Consider the following 16,888-nt stretch of genomic DNA (forward strand, 5'->3'; position numbering starts at 1 on the left):
AATATATAAATTAGAGATGGGCGGTTGGGTTTTTGTGAAATCTGACAAGATGTGATGTTGGGGATCCAAGTGAAACAGAGTCATGGCTCTGTTTCGAATGTCAAATTCGGATCTCAAAATTAAGCAAAATGTAATTTCCAGGAAATATTTTTGCAAAACTATCGCAAGTTTTGGATCACCATCTTCTGTATCCCTTCTTTTCTCAAATGCCATTTTAGAACAGACAGGATGTTGGGAAAAGGTTAGCTGCGGTGCTCTGGTCAGAAAATAGTGTTCACAGTGAACGAGGGACATAGGAAAGCAATAGAATCGATTCATAATTGTAAAGCAGTTCTGTAGAGATTAGTGAGATAGAATAGTTTGCTGATCAATTGCTTTTAATTTCAATCTTTAATAGAATTTACACGGACTAGTGTCTAATGGCTGTTGTTAATGTATTGCATATATATAATAGTACTAGACAGTATATACAGACAGACTTAGCTAGATATTATTCTGGACTAAGTGGTATATTTATTTATTGGAGAAAAACAGTGTGCTGTCTGACTATTAGCATCCGAATCCAAAAAAAACAAATAGATTTCTTTCTTTTAACATTTTAAGTTTTTCAGGTGAAAGTAATCTTGTGTGAAGCAGTGACAACTGAAATACTTTTGGAAAAAATGGGTGTTTTGCGTGTTAGATTCAGCAGCAATTGCAAACCCCAAAAAAGGCTATGTTATGATATTCAATATTATTTTATTCTGTTGTTCAGAATTTTTGAAAGGCTCATTCAGTGAAATTCTTATTACAAAATGGGTTTTGAGGATGAGGTTCATTAGCAACTGCACACCCCCAAAAAAGCTATTATAATATATTCTATTTTTCATTACTTGCTTTTTGATAGGCTCATTCAATGACATCCATATTAAAAAAGGCTGTTTGTTTGTAGGGATCAGCATGCAGCTGCACTCTCCCAAATAACTATATATTCTAATCTTTTCTATTTTTCAATACTTGTACATTTTGAAAGGGTCATTCGGTGGAATCTATATTTAAATAATTGTGTTTGTGTGTGAGGATCAGCACGCAACTGCACACCCCAAAAAACACTATATATTCTTATCTTTTCTATTTTTCAATACTTGCCAATTTATATTTAAAAAGGGGTTTTGTGTGTGAGAGTTTCTTCTGGGCATTTGTAAAACATTGCTGCAGCTGCCAAAAATATGTCATCTGCCATAACACCATCTGAAGCCAGCCCATTAGATAAATTAAACAGCAAAAAAAAATAGTGTAAGGTGCAAGAGATAAAAATGTTGAAGCACTGTACACACACTAAATTTGGACAATTACACAGCATGCATCAGGGAGAGGGAAGAGGAAGTAACAATCAGATGTCATTAGATGGACAGTCATCAGTAGATATTTAGATAAGTAGATACCTAATTGTAATGAGCCACTTAATTTGCTGTCGCTATAAAAATGAATAAAGATGCTGAGAGACGAAGGTGGCCTGCACCCATACTGCAAAATTTCAAAGACTATGCACACAATACATTGCCAGAGCAATCATCGTAAACAAGAGCAGGGCTTTCCTACCTTGTTTTAATTATGAGCTCTGTGCTGTAATGCTGTCCTTCTGAATCAAAGCTGGGATAAATTTTTATGGGTGGGGAGGGCTGAAAAATCATTCCCCCAGGTTTGGACTCAGGGGACTGCCAAAGACTTGCAACAGAGGCAGTCTTCTGTTATGGCTCACGCCCCAGGTATCAACTCCTAGAACCACTTTAGAGGTCTTCACCTATAGCAGCCGCCTTTCCCGTAGAGCTGGACTTTCTCACAGGTACTCGGATGCCCCCAGGTCTTGTTCTCTAGTAGTAGGAGCTGATAACCTGAGATTGCAGTGCAGGTGATTACAAAGAGGAGGAACTTCTGGCGGAAGGTAGTAAACAGTATCGCAGCACTACAAGGCCCAGGCTTGATGGACTGAACACACGGGAGATCTGTGTCTGAATCCAGGCAAAGGACCTGGGTAACTGATGAAATAACAGTGTCAAGTATCCAGGCAAAGGTTTCAGGGTCACAGGCAATTCAGCGGTGTCAGAATTCAAGCGAGAGATCAGGGTCACAGGCAAACAGCAGCGTCAGTATCCGAGCAAGGGGTCAGGGTGACAGGCAAATCAGCAATGTCAAAATCCAGGCCAGGGGTCAGCAACAGTGATACAGAAAACAGCAGGAATGCAGCAGCAGGATAAGTATGCTTGGGAGCAGGGACTATAACCGGCAGTGAGGCCCAGTTCTCACTGCCTTAAATACTTTGATAGACAAATGAGAAAGGAGGAGGACAGGGCTGACAATCAGCCTCAGGAGGCTGCTAATTAATTACTAGCTTAGAACTAGCAAAGGTCATATCACAAACCAGGAACATGTATGAAAATATAAATGACAGATTATAATCATGCAAGAGCTCTCCTGGAGTTGGAGGATGTCCCTACACCCTCCTACTCTATGCACAAAGATAACAGTGCATTGTAACTAATGCACATGCTCGGCTGCTACCTCACGCCAGGATGTGGCATACCGACGCGGCTTGTGACATCCTCAAGAAGCGCTGTACTCACTCTGATGCCAGGGCAACCAAGATGCCTCACACTGCCGCTGCGTCCTGACTAGTAACATGCAGCCAGGGTGTACGCGGCTGTAATTAAAATATTGCTGCCCTCTGACTGAATGTTGGGTTCGTGCTATTGGCCCCATTGCTCCGTGCTACTTGTTCCTGATCATAAGCTTTTACAATGTTGAGATAAGTCCTGGAGGATCTGAATACCTGTGAGTGCATCCAGCTCTTTAGAAAAGGCAGTTGCTCTAGGTGACGACCTCTCCTGCTAGTTTTAGAAGCTTATGATAATTACTAGTTGTCAGGTTCTTGAAAACATGGAGACCATCAAATTGTATTTGCACTACTGAGCAAGGAGGTGCAGCATCTAACGTACCCCTGGTATTCACCAGGGACTCCCGCAAGGATGTTTGAGCTTGGCTACAAGGGGTGCACAGGTAACGGTTCTTCCACGACTCCTACCAGTGTAGTGATGGAGAAGAGTAGTCAGGACGTTCTGGGTCAAAGCCAAATCAGGAAGTAGTCAGATTAGCTGAGGCGACACAAAAAGCAGAAATGAGAAATCACAATCCGGAAGGGTAGTCAGGTAAGTCAAGGTAACATCGGGTAGAGGAAATAGCAGGTACAATCTAGATGGGTAGTCAAGGGAGACTGGAGACAGGAGACCTGATACTCTGGCACCCTAATGGTGTCAAAGCACAGTTTAAATAGAGGAAGAGTGACCCTGATTGGTGGAAATAAGTGGGCGGGCAGTCAGCTTAACCGCCAAAAACAATGCGTCCCTACTGCGCATGCGCCCGATGTCGCGAAGACAGCCGTGGATGCTGCTTGCCTGTTGCTTAGCAACAAAACTCTCCCGGCCGGAACTGACAGGTGGCTGTCCTCGTTTCACGCGACGACTGCTAGGATGGCGCTTGACACTATGAATCCAGAACATCATAAAGGAATACATCTTGGGACCAATGGTGTAATGGCAATTTGACCTTCCACTGTTTGGTCTTGCTTTTAGTTTTTCAGCTGACTCACATTACTCTCTCCTCGTCACCATTTTTGTTTAAATAAAAACTGTGATCTTTGCCAAATTTACATTGGTGTCCGTGTGGTTATTTATTTACTCAGTTACAGTAATAGTAAGTCTGAATATGCAAAGGAGGTTTTGGTGCAGTGAAAGGGAGATATCAACACTATACAGTTAATTATTTTTTTATTTATTCAGGAAAGCAAATGCAATGATGGCAAGGTTACAAAATTCTTCATTAAGCTTGCTGCAATTTGCCAAAATTGGTGAAAATTGGGACAGTTGTGATGGGATCATTAGAAAATATTTTCAATTAAATCAAGATCCTCAAACAAAATTTTACAAATTTTTTGGAGTTCACCTGGACTCCTGCGAAAGCAGGACAACCTCTCGCATCCTGCCCTCTTTGTTGATGAATTGGGTGGAGGTGAGGCTAAAGTGTCATCCTGGCCTTGCCTCTTGCTGTAATAGGTCGAAAAGGATGACATTTAGCAGGGGGCAGGAACTAAAGATGAGATTTTTGTGGTCACGGCCTCGTAATGAAGTCCCCTCCCGGAGATCTCGCTGCCAAAGTTGGCAAGTATGTATAACAGCATGACTTGTCTGTAACATATCCAAACAAAGGAACAACAGGGAATATAACACAGTAAATGGAAGGAGAAAATATATTGTCACAGGTAATACATGAGCTTACATTGCCTAGCAACCATTTTACCTCCCTGCAGTAACAAGTTGTATGTGATTATCAACACTTTAGGCTCTGTGGAATAGTCTCTGTCTGTTAAATTGATTAGAGTTCTGCACAGCACATAAACAAAGGCACATCTTGCACATGCATAGTTCAGTGACCTTAAAATAACTATAAAAAAATCATTCTCTATCTACAACACTTCTCTTGGAATTCAGTATCATCTCTATGCGGATGACACACAAATCTATCTATCCTCTCCTGATCTTTCATCATCTGTGTTGTCTCGTGTTACTGACTGTGTTTCTGCCATTTCATCTTGGATGTCTTCTCACCAACTCAAACTTAATCTTTCAAAAACTGAATTAATAATATTCCCACCCAAAAACAAAAGCTTCCTGCCTGACATTTCTATTTCTCTTGATAACATGACCATAAATCCCACCCCGCATGCTTGTTGCCTAGGTGTAATCCTTGACTCACAACTGTCGTTTTTTCCCAACATCAACTCTATATCTAAATCATGTTACATACACCTAAAGAACATGTCCAGAATAATCTCACACAAAACACAGCAAAAACCTTAATTCATGCACTCATCATCTCCCGCATTGACTATTGCAATTCCCTCCTTACTGGTCTTCCCAAACTCGTCAGACTTGAACCACTACAATCTATTTTGCACGCAGCGGCTAGATTGATTTTCCTTGCAAACCGTTCTTCCTCTGCTGAGCCACTCTCGTCAGTCTCTACATTGGTTGCCTGTATTTCAACGAATCCAATATAAAATTCTTCTATTAACATACAAGGCCGTCAACAAAATTGCACTGACATACATTTCCTCACTTGTCTCAAAATATCTCCCAACTTGACACCTCAGTTCTGCACAAGGTCTACATCTCTCTTCCACTCTCATCACATCCTCCTATTCTCGGTTACAGGACTTTTTTCGGGCTGCACCCACTTTGTGGAATTCCCTTCCTCACACAGTAAAAATTTCCTCTAGTCTTCAAACCTTAAAGCGTTCTCTGAAAACCCAATTTATGATATTCCTCAACCACCATCTTAATCTCCCTAGATTACCACATTACCACCCTCTACAGAGCTAACACAAGACAACAACTTGTGTTTCAAACTCCTATTGTCCTATAGATTGTAAGCTTGCGAGCAGGGTTCTCTTACCTCTCTGTCTGTATGTACCGTTACCCAGTATTGTCTTATTAACGTTTGTTCCCAATTGTAAAGCGCTAGGGATTTTTCTGGCGCTATATAAATAAATGTTGTTGATGATGATGATGATGATCTACACTCAAGTTTAATATATAAAAGTTACTCCAAAATACCTTTCATTAATTTCCCAATTTATTTTCCATGTATATATTTAAAGATTACTTTTTATTGTTGTTATTATGATCATCTTTTTTTTAGATTTTCCTTTATATATTAAGTGGTAAAAGTAGTCCGACGCTTCTCTCCAGAGCTCATCACTTAGTAAACAATTCTCAAAAACAGATTTGTCTGCTATGCAAAAGTCATAGTGGGGTGAGATATTTACTTAGACTTCCGCGCATTTCAGTCTCAAGAAAAATTGCTGCTGCCTGATATAACTGTTCTATTGTTCTATTTAACAAAAAGAGCAATAGAAAATTTTCTAGCACAACTATCTGAAGATCCCTCTCCTGCAATGGGAGATTGAAAGGCTAACGCTAGCTAAGCCTTTCAAGGTTTGCTAAATTTAACTAGACCACACTCCCCATGAAAATTATGGGAACTGTAGTATTGTGTGATACTTTGGATAATGCAGGAGATATTTATGAGGATTAGGTGAAAAGTTACTGATGAATGTGGTTGGTTTCATACACCACCCACAGTGGCAAGAAAAGTCTCAGACCATGGCCACATTTTGCTATTAGTGGTCCTGCTACTGCTTTTACACATACTAGAATGCACATTGAAAAAGAGAGTGCCCAACACAGTCATGCATCTTAACTTCCTGTGCACCACCTTCTTGATCTGAGTATAGGTCTGTCATCTGCAAAACAGTGCATGAAAAGAAAACTGAGGGTGAAGAACAAATTGGGTGCTCCATGAGTGCTATATGTGAGCCTCTTTCCAAAATTTCTCAGCCATTTGGAAATGTGAGAATGGATAGTAATGATGATGATTTGGGTTGGGTACTAATTTCAGATGGAAATAATACTGATGGAAATTAGTTGACACAAAAATCAAGACTGTCTAAATACTGACATAGATAAAATACCCACATGGAGAAAACAAATACTGACAAGGAGAAATTAGCCACAGTGTAAATAATGACATGAAAAAAAATACCTACAGTGTAAACACTGACATGGATAAAATAACTACATGGATAAAATACCAACAGTGTAAATCCTGAATAAATTGATTAAATACTGACAGTTTAAATACTAGACAAGGAGAAAATATTGACACTATAAATACTGACATTGATAATATACATTTAAAGATAAAATAGCAACAGTGAAAAATATCCATGTGGGTATTTTACACAATCTGCATTTTTTCCATGTAGATGTTTTATCCATGTCAGTATTTACACTCTCTGTATTTCCACAAGTAGGTATTTTATCCATGTCAGTATATACGCTGTAGGTATTTTCTCTGTGTCAGTATTTATAGTGTCTCAATTTACGTGTCAGTATTATTTCCATCACTGGATGATTAAGACATTGAAATGTGTTATCGGAACTTGCTATGTGCAACAGAATGTGTGGAATAATTGTAAATCTTAAAACAATGACTGTACTATACTTGAACAAGATAATGAGGAGGATAATTATGAGGGTGATGATATTGTCAACATGGAGGAAGATGACCACTGTGTGAGAACTTGGGATTTTGTATCAACCGAGGAACACATCAGAATATATACAGATGCGATGCAAATAGAGGTTGTCTCACCAGAAAACACAAAGGTGTTTGACACTGTAGGGAAAATGCTGAGGGTACAGATTAGTACACGAAGTGTGGGGGTGTTGGTAATGTGCAATAGAGTACACAGATTTTGTAGGCACTGCCTGGGCAAAGCGTAGCATATACTAAGGTATATAAATGTGTTGGCACATTTTGGACTGTGTGTAGCATGCAATAAGGTACATAGTGATGTTGACACTGGATTAAACAGTGTGTAGTGTGTAATGAGGTACATGGATGTGGCACTGTTTGAACAGCACATAGAGTGCAATAAACAAATTGATACAACGGAGTTTGAACAGCACATAGAGTGAAATAAACAAATGGATACAATTGAGTATATCTCAATGACCCTGTAGAACAAAGATAGAAAGCAAGTGTAGTGAAGTATACATGGTAGATGGAAATGTGGTTATCAGTGGTTAAATGCGAAGAGCTGCTATAATTCTTAGTATAGAATCTAGTATCTACAAAGGAATTTCAATTGGGCGCTAACTTAAAATCTATGATTACACACTATGAATTGTTATAGTTTGAACAATTATTATATGTATTTCAATTTCTTAATTATTTGGGGAGAGTTTTGTTTCTCCAATAATAAATTACTATGCAACAATTTAACCACAAAACTTCAAAGAGAAAAAGAAGCACAAACAAGCTCCTCAAAATATATACCACACATCCAAATAATCATTAAAAAGTGCATATTTATTAACATCCAACATACATAAATAAAATCCACCTAATTAAATAAAATTAGAGGAAAAAAAGAACCCAATTGTCTTTGAATTCTAAAATAAATTGGTTGATAATTCCTGGTGGTGCACAAACTGGAATATGCTTCTTCATTAATATTTCCACAAATTATCTGAATAGCATTTTGTCACATATTTATCCAATATAAAGGAAAAGTCACTGCAAGCACCAGTTGCAGGTGTCCTTCTGTTAGCCTTTTAGGAAGCCAATGACCTCTCTCTTACAATCCGGAGGCATAGATGGTGTTGTTCATACTGCCGCTTAAGTGGCTAATTGAGATGAAAGTTTCACTTAGTAATCAACAATTAGTTTATTCAGCCACCCGAAGTGGTTCTTAATCCACTTTCCCCAGCTGTACATAAAACACAGCTCCCAGTCTATGACTATTCACAACTCAATGAATTTGCCATGTACATCTAGCAGCTTTGGGACTCGGGTCTCTCTGTAGCAATTTGTGACCTTCATTAAAGTCATCTGTAACCATTCAGGCTGGATTCTTACAGACAGATATATCATTCTTGTATGCATTTCTTTGCATAATCATACTGCAGTCTCTTTTTTCTATTTATATTCAATGAGGTGCATATTATTTATGTATGTTGGATGTTAATAAATATAAATATTTTAATGATTATTTGGATGTGTGGTATATATTTTGGGGGTATCCTTGAATAGTCCTGGAGTATCGATGTTCGACACAATTAATACCCAGGCCCCGAGGAGTGCATTGGCTCATTGATTGGTGATTCTCTGCATGTGCCATCAATACAAGAGGTTATTGGTAAAGACTGAGAGAGGTGTTATATCATTTCTAGCCTGAGCCTAGCAAAATTGTGTTAAAGATTTTAATTGGGAAGGCCTGAAAACAGTGGACTGCTGAGAATTGGAGGCAGGCCAGTAATGTCTAAGACTGCTGGTACTGACAGGATCCCCTTCTAAAGGATGGCCATCCACAAATCCTGTTATGTGGGAATTTCCTCAGGAAACTTAATTGCCTGTGAAGCATGTATATATATATGATGCCCCACCCATGTTTGTTCCTCTGAGCTGAATCCTTTCCAATTGAAGGGTACTTCTGTATCTGCTAATATCTAAAACCTGCTTGACTTCATACTCCTCCTGTGATGATGCTGCAACTGGTAGTGGCATGTCCTGGGCGGAGTGCCTATTGATGATGAAGAGCAGTTTAGCAGTGAGATGTGGAACACATTGGAAATCCACAGGGAGTCTAGTGGTTTTAGTTTAAATGCCACAGGATTGATGACTTGAGCAATTTAGAAGGGTCCAATGTATCTCCTGGCAAATTTAATTCTCAAATTTGTGGGTACCCTGAGATGAATATTTCTGGCTGGCAACCGGAGCTTATCTCTAACACCCAAACATGGTCCCTTTCTTCTCCTTTTATTGGCCACCATTTTTTTTTATAAGGCAGAGGATTTGGCCAGCAGTGTCTAGACATTCAACCAAATGTCCTGAAATTGTTTATGTATATTGTCCACTGCTGGTACTTCCAATGTTGTGATGATCGGAAGTTCAGAAAGTCAGGATTGGTACCCATGGATTGCAAAGAATAGTTTAGAGCTTGTACTCGAGTGGTAGTACAGGTGAAGGGCAAATTCTGCTCAAGTGAGGAAGACCACCAGTCCTCCTAGTTGCCTGAGATGTACATGCGCAGGAAAGTTTTGAGGTACTGGGTCACCCTCTCTGTTTGATCATAAGACTTAGATGCCAAGTCATATGATCAGATCTATGCCAGCCTATATGCAGAATGCCCTCCAGATCTGGGATGTCAACTAATTGCAACTATATGACGTGATATCCCTTGGGCAGTAATGTCACAAATGAATATTCAGTGGAGTAATCTGAGTCTTGAACATACTGTCACGAATGATTCGCAGGGGGAAACTCCAGCCAGGATGGTACTCGTGGCTCTGCAAAATCATACTGCAGTCTCTTTTTTTCTATTTATATTCAATGAGGTGCATATTATTTATGTATGTTGGATGTTAATAAATATAAATATTTTAATGATTATTTGGATATGTTCGTCCCTGCTGCATGATACCTTGTATTGGTATCAAGTTGGTTGGTGGCAGGGTGCCTGTATGGGTGACGGGTCCTGGGACCCTCCTCTCTTGGCTTTAATGTTGGTCAGCCGGGTGTCAAATTTGATGCAGGTAGCAATCATGTGATCTAGTGACAACGAGAGGTCTCTAGATGCTTGGGCATATTTTACGTAATCTGCCAATACTTTCCAGAAAATGGCTAGGAGAGCTTCGTCATTCCATGTCAACTTAGAGTATAGTCTGAAATTGGATGACATGCTCTACAACTGTGAAGAATCCTTGGTGGAGCCAGGCGATGGAGAATACTGCTGATGCGACTCTTCATGGTTTGTCAAAGATCCTCCTGAAGGCATTGATGAATGCCATAGAATCCTGGAGGAAAGGACAAGATGGTAGGAGTCCATGCCAGGGCCTTACCCGAAAGCAGCGTGATGATGTTCTCTAACATGGTCCTCCCAGAAAATAATTCACTGGGGCTTAGTTCAAAGTGAATAGAGGCCTGATTGAGGATTTCCTGGCAGTTTGGTAAATTGCTATAGAGTACACAGAGTTTGTAGGCACTGTCTGGGCAGTGCATAGCATGTACTAAAGTGTTGGCACTGGTTGAACATTGTGTAGCATGCAATGAAATACAGAGATGTGTTTGCACTGTTTGAAAAATGCATTGCGTGCAATAAGGTACAGATAGTTGTTGGCACTATTTGATCAGTGTAGAGCATACATTAGTGTGCAATTAGCGTGCAATAAGCTACATGGAGGTTTTGGCACTGGTTGAACAGCGTGTACCATGTAGTGAGGTACAGAGATGTGTTAGAACTATTTGAACAGTGCGTCGTATGCAACGGAGTTTATCGCATTGACCCTGTAGAAGAGAGATAGAAACTAAGTGTAGACACACACAGATGACTATAGCTAGCAGACGAGATTGGCACAACCAAATACACTGGCGTGAAGTCTAAGATTCCCATCAGGGATTCCCGCAAAAGGATATGGACTTCACATCAGTGAGCACCCAGGTCACGGTCCAGTGTAGAGGATTACCTCCTTGAATGCAGCAGAGTGCTTAGCTGGTATGAGGATTCTGCCAAAAACACTGCAGATGGAAATGTGGTATCGGTGTGGTGGTGTCGGGGAGATTGGACACAGGAGTCTTGTGCAAAATATTTATTGATGTCGCTGCTATTCATCAAATGAGTTTTTATTATTGCCTCTGTACATTGTGCCACAAAAGCTGTCTGATGCTGAGAATTACAAATAAGTTGTTTTTTCTCCCACTGTTTATCTACTGGGCGCAGCCCGTCATCATCTATCTGCTTGTCTAGAATGTCTATTAATGCTGCTATCTGTGTAATGAGCTTTTATTACTGCCTCTCTACATTGTGTTATATGTGCTGTTGAAAATATTGTATCCTTGGTCTTTTTCACCATTCTACTTCTGGTTGAGGTCCGCCTTGGTCTATCTTCTTTTCTAAAATGACCATAATAGCCAGTGCTCTGCCACTATATTTCATAGGAATCATTTTTTTTATTAAACTGCCCTGCATTTGTGCTTCTACTCTGTCACCAACCAGCTTGCTGCAGCCAATATTGATAAAAATATTGGCAGATGTGATTTTAATGAAATCCAGATCCAAAGCCAAATTCAAAGCACATGAAGATATTTGGGCAAAACCTAAAACAAATCACGGTGATAGTTTTAGAACCAAAATATGGGGTCTGTACACTTCTACAATATATACAATCCAAAATGCAGAAGAACATGTTAAGCACTAAGAGCATATTTATACATATTTCAAGATAGATATACAGTATTTTATAATTGTATTAACAATATTAATCAGTGTTTTTAATCAGAACAGCCTGGCTTCTGCCAAACTACATGTAGTTTAAAGCCACTAAATGAGGTAAGTCCCATATTATAAAATTATAAATTGTTAGTGTAGGCACCAGTCTGAAAGAAGTCACCTTAACATGGTAGATGGGCATCCACAGCTTAATCAAAATGTGTGCTAAGAAACTCATGTTTATTTTAGAAGTTATAGTATAAAGTTAATATTACAACAGAGTGTAATTATGTATAAATATGGTCTTAGGGGGGTATTCAATTGTCCGCGGGATCGAGCGCGGAAAAACTAATACCGTTAATATGGTAATTCCTCGCTGGATTTCAGCTCGCAGCGAGCTGCGAGCTGAAATCCAGCGAGTAAATTACCGTATTAACGGTTTTTTCACGCAGGATTACTGTAATAATGGCAATCCTGCGCGGACCGCGGGATTTTCGGCAATTCCGCGGACAATTGAATATGCCCCATAGAGCTTAAAGTGTGCACCTACATTTTGGATTGTGCACTGTTTTTTCAGTCACAGCAGTGTAGCACCGTTGAACATATTTGGAAATTACCGTGCAGAAATGTGCGCCGACCTTTATGTTTTGGTTTTGAAACCGGTGTCTGTTCTAACCCATCTTCGTGTTTCGGATTTGCTATTGGCTTTGGTTTTGGATCTGGATTTAGTTCAAAATTGTGAAAAATCTGTAAAATTATAATCATTTTGAGGAGTTTTTGCTCCTGTATTACTATTTATGGCATTTACATTACCTTCCAGTCATTTCCAATCTGTTTTATAGCGATCCCTTCACAACTGTCCTTATTTTCACCAATGTTGTCCAGCTGCAGCAAGCTGACTTAATGAAGGATTTTGAAAGTTTGCCATCATTGCATTTGCTTTCTCTGATTCAATTAAAAAAAACCCAGAATATTGTTGATATCTCCCTTTCATTGCAGTCAAACCTCTTTCACATGTTCAGACTTACCATTACTGTAATTGATTAAATAAATAACCACAGGGACAGCAATATAAATGTGACAAAAGTTCACGCTTTTAATTTAAACAAAAATGGTGGCGTAGAGAGCAACGCAAGTCAGCTAAAAAACTAATAGCAAAACCAAACAGTGGAGGGTCAGACTGCTATTGCACCACTGGTCCCATGATATAATCCTTTATGATGTTGCGGTTTCCTAGTAATTGTCATATGCTTTTAGAACTAGCAGGAGATGTCTTCACCTATAGCAGCCGCTCTCATCGGTACTCGGATGCCCCCAGGACTTAACTCAATGTAGTAAAATCTTATGAGCAGGAATCAGTACACAGGGGAAATGGGGCCAAGAGCACACCTCCCATGTCCACTAAAGAGGCAGCAATAATTTATATACAGCTGCAATCCCCCCAGCTGCCTGTCAGCAGTGTGAGGCTTCTCAGTTGCCCTGGCATCGGAGTGAGTACACACCTTCTTGGGGTCTGCCTCTACTACAAGTCTCGGGCAGTCTCAGTTACCATGGGGTTGGATGGAGCTTACCCTGGGGCAATGATTTTTCTTCCCTCCCACAGAAATGTTTACAAGTTCCCTAGTTTAATTCAGAAGGGCAGCATTAGGGCACAGATGTACCACTTTCCAAGTACAATACCATCTTTACTTGCACAATTTAACATTGTGCCCTCTCATCATCTAAATGTCTACTAAAGCCGCTGTCTGTAGTTGTCCACTGGTTTCTTAAGGAAGGATTTTGTAAATCTGCAACTGGTGCTTCTGGTTTCTCCAATTCAATTCTATAATTAACCATACTTTATGGTTCTCTAACTCGATCAATAGCATAAATCATCATCCATCATATCTCCATCTATACATGTATTCTGTGCGAGGTCCAAAATCTGTCCTGCTAATTTCTCTGAATGCAAACTTTCAATTGCATTGTCAAGACATGTTTTGGGCAACCAAATCTGCATCAATGTAAATATTATTCATACTTGCATGTGTGGTAAGGGTGACTATTGGTCTATCTGAACTGTCTCTTTTAACTATTTTTGACACGACTAATAGATTATAAATATAATTTATATACCTTCCATATTTATATACATGGGTCTTGGGGACCACCTCCGCTGCAAGTCTCAGGGAGTCCCATTAACCCGGGGTTGGACAAAGCTTAGCCCGGGAGAATGATTTTTCCTCCCTCCCTTCCCATAAATATACACGAGTCCCCTGGTTTGTTTCAACAGGGCAGCATTATGGCACAGAGCATATAAGTAAAACAAGGTAATGAAAGCCATGCTCTTGGCAATTGATGAATATTCTGCCAATGTATTGCATGGCTAATCTTTAAATTGTACTTTTGGTGCAGGACATCTTTGTCTCTTAGCATCCTCATTTATTTATACAGTAGCAAGGTATTTAAAGACTTGTTCTTGGCAACCAATGAATACTCTGGCAATTTATTGTGTTGGTAGTCTTTTAATTGTTGTAGGGGTGCAGACCACATTTATTTTTCAGCATTCCCATTTGTTTATATAGCAACAAGGTAATTAAAGCCATGCTCTTGGCAACCAATGAATGTTTATTTATATAGCAGAAGCAAATTAGGTAGCTTTTTACAATTGATTATTTACTTGTGTAAAAATCTACTAATACCTCTGTCCATCTAATCACAATTGTTACTGCCTCTTCCCTCTCCATAATACCTGTAAAAAGTTTTGAATGTAGTGTGTGTGTAGCGTTTCAACATTTTTAGCTCTTGCACCTTACACTATTTTTTTTGTTATTTAATTTATCCAATGGGCTTAATTCAGTTGGTGGCATGGCAGATTACAGCCGCTGAATGTCAAAAATGCCCAGAAAAAACCCTCTAACCAAAACTCATTTTTTTAAATGTAGATTTCACTGAATGACCATTCCAAAATATAAATGTATTGAGAAATAGAAAATATTACAATATATAGCCGTTTTAGGGGGTCTAGCTGTGTGCTGACCCTGACTAACAGCCTTCTTTAAATATAGATTTCACTGAATGACCCTTCTAAAATAGGACATGATTGAAAATAGAAAAAAGTTGAATATATAGTCTTTTTGGGTGGGGCTAGCTGAGTATGGACCCTGATTAACAGCCTTCTTTCTTCTTTAAATATAGATTTCATTGAATGATCCTTCCAAAATATAAAAGTGTTGAAAAATAGAAGAGATTTGAATATATAGCCTTTTGGAGGGGGGGCAGGGGGGGGGGTTAGCTAAGTGCTGACACTGACTGACAGTCTTCTTTACATATATATTTCACTAAATGACCCTTCCAAAATATAAAAGTATTGAGAAATACAAGGGTAGAATATATCAAATTGCCTTCATTAAATATAGATTTCACTGAATGACCCTCCCTAAGTATAAATGTATTGAAAACAGAAAAAAGTTGAATATATAGCCTTTCTTGGAGGGACTAGCTGCGTGCTGACCCTGATTAACAGCCTTCTTTCTTCTTTAAATATAGATTTCACTGAATAACCCTTACAAAATATAAAAGTATTGAAAAATGCAAAAGAGTAGAATATATAGTCTTTTTGGGGGGTGTGCTCCTGTATGCTGACCCTGAGAAATAAACTTCTTTAAATATAGATTTCAGTGAATGACCCTTCCAAAATATAAAAGTATTGAAAATAGAAGATATTTGAAAAGATATCCTTTTTGGAGGGGGGGGGGAGTAGCTACGTGCTGACCCTGACTAACAGTCTTCTTTACATATAGATTTTACTGAATGACCCTTCCAAAATATAAAAGTATTGAAAAATACAAGGGTAGGATATATCAAGCAGCCTTCATTAAATATAGATTTCTCTGACTGGTCCTTCCAAAATATCAAAGTGTTCAAAAATTTAAAAGCTTAGAATATTAGCTTTTTTTTTTGAGGGCGTGCAAGAGCATGCTGATCCTCACAAACAGCCTTCTTTACACATAGATTTCACTGACTGACTCTTCAAAAATATCAAAGTATTGAAAAATAGAAAAGAGTAGAATATATAGAGGTTTTTGGGGTGTGCAACTGCTGTTGAATCTCACACGCAAACAGCATTTTTCTAAATTGTTTCAGTTGTCACTGTCCCACATAAGATTACAAATCTTTTATTTGGGGAGGATTATGCTTCTAATAGTCTGACAGCAAAAGCACACTGTTTTTCTCAAAGAAATAAATATATACTAGTTAGTTAAGAATGAGATCTATCTAACTTAGTCTGTATACTGTCTAACACTATTATATATGCATGGAAATGCATTAACAACAACCAGTAGCCAATAGTGTGTCCTTGTACGGCGCTACGGATACTTTGTGGCGCCCTATAAATAAAAATTAATAATAATAATAATAATAATAGTGTATGCAAAATATATTTAAGACTGAAATTAAAAGCAATTGATCAGCAAACCATTGTGGCTGATTTTTCTCTACATAATGCTTTACAATATGAAAATATTATACTGCTTTCTATGTCCTTATATCCCTCTATGTCACCCTGAATGCTATTTAAAGAGCAGAGCACCGTAGCTAACATCCTCCCTACACGCTGTCTGTTCTAATATGACTTTGAAGAAAAAGAGGAAGGACTTAGATATATTTCTGGGGCGTGTTTTGCCCCAAAAAAATGAGGGCAAATGACGTTTTGCCTTGTTTTGAGAATCAAGCTTGGCGGGAAAAACCGAGTCATGACTCACTTTTACTCGGATCCCCAATGTCGGATTTAATCTGATTTTGAATCCGAACCGCTTATCTCTAAAACACCTTGTGAAGATACCGGGTTTTCTGGCCCAATTCTACCCACTTCATGCTGGCTGGCCACCCAGGGGTGTCCTACTGTGCCAGGGAAACCTATCCAGTACCTTCTAGGATTTGTCACTCAGGGAAATGCAGTTAGAAAATAAAACCATACATTTATTGCAATAAAAACAATCACTAGAATATTACAGTAAATAAATGCCAGGCAGGTTCACC

The 16,888-nt window shown here is 38.9% G+C and overlaps 1 protein-coding gene across 1 annotated transcript in view; it reads left to right on the forward strand.

Moving 5' to 3' along the window:
* The window catches only part of CARMIL2 (capping protein regulator and myosin 1 linker 2), a 1,059,949-nt gene that overhangs the window by 222,327 nt on the left and 820,734 nt on the right, over window positions 1-16,888 (forward strand). The gene's annotated exons all lie outside the window — the stretch shown is intronic.

This window comes from Mixophyes fleayi, chromosome 10 (genome assembly GCF_038048845.1).
Source record: "Mixophyes fleayi isolate aMixFle1 chromosome 10, aMixFle1.hap1, whole genome shotgun sequence".
Taxonomy (NCBI): Eukaryota; Metazoa; Chordata; class Amphibia; order Anura; family Limnodynastidae; genus Mixophyes; species Mixophyes fleayi.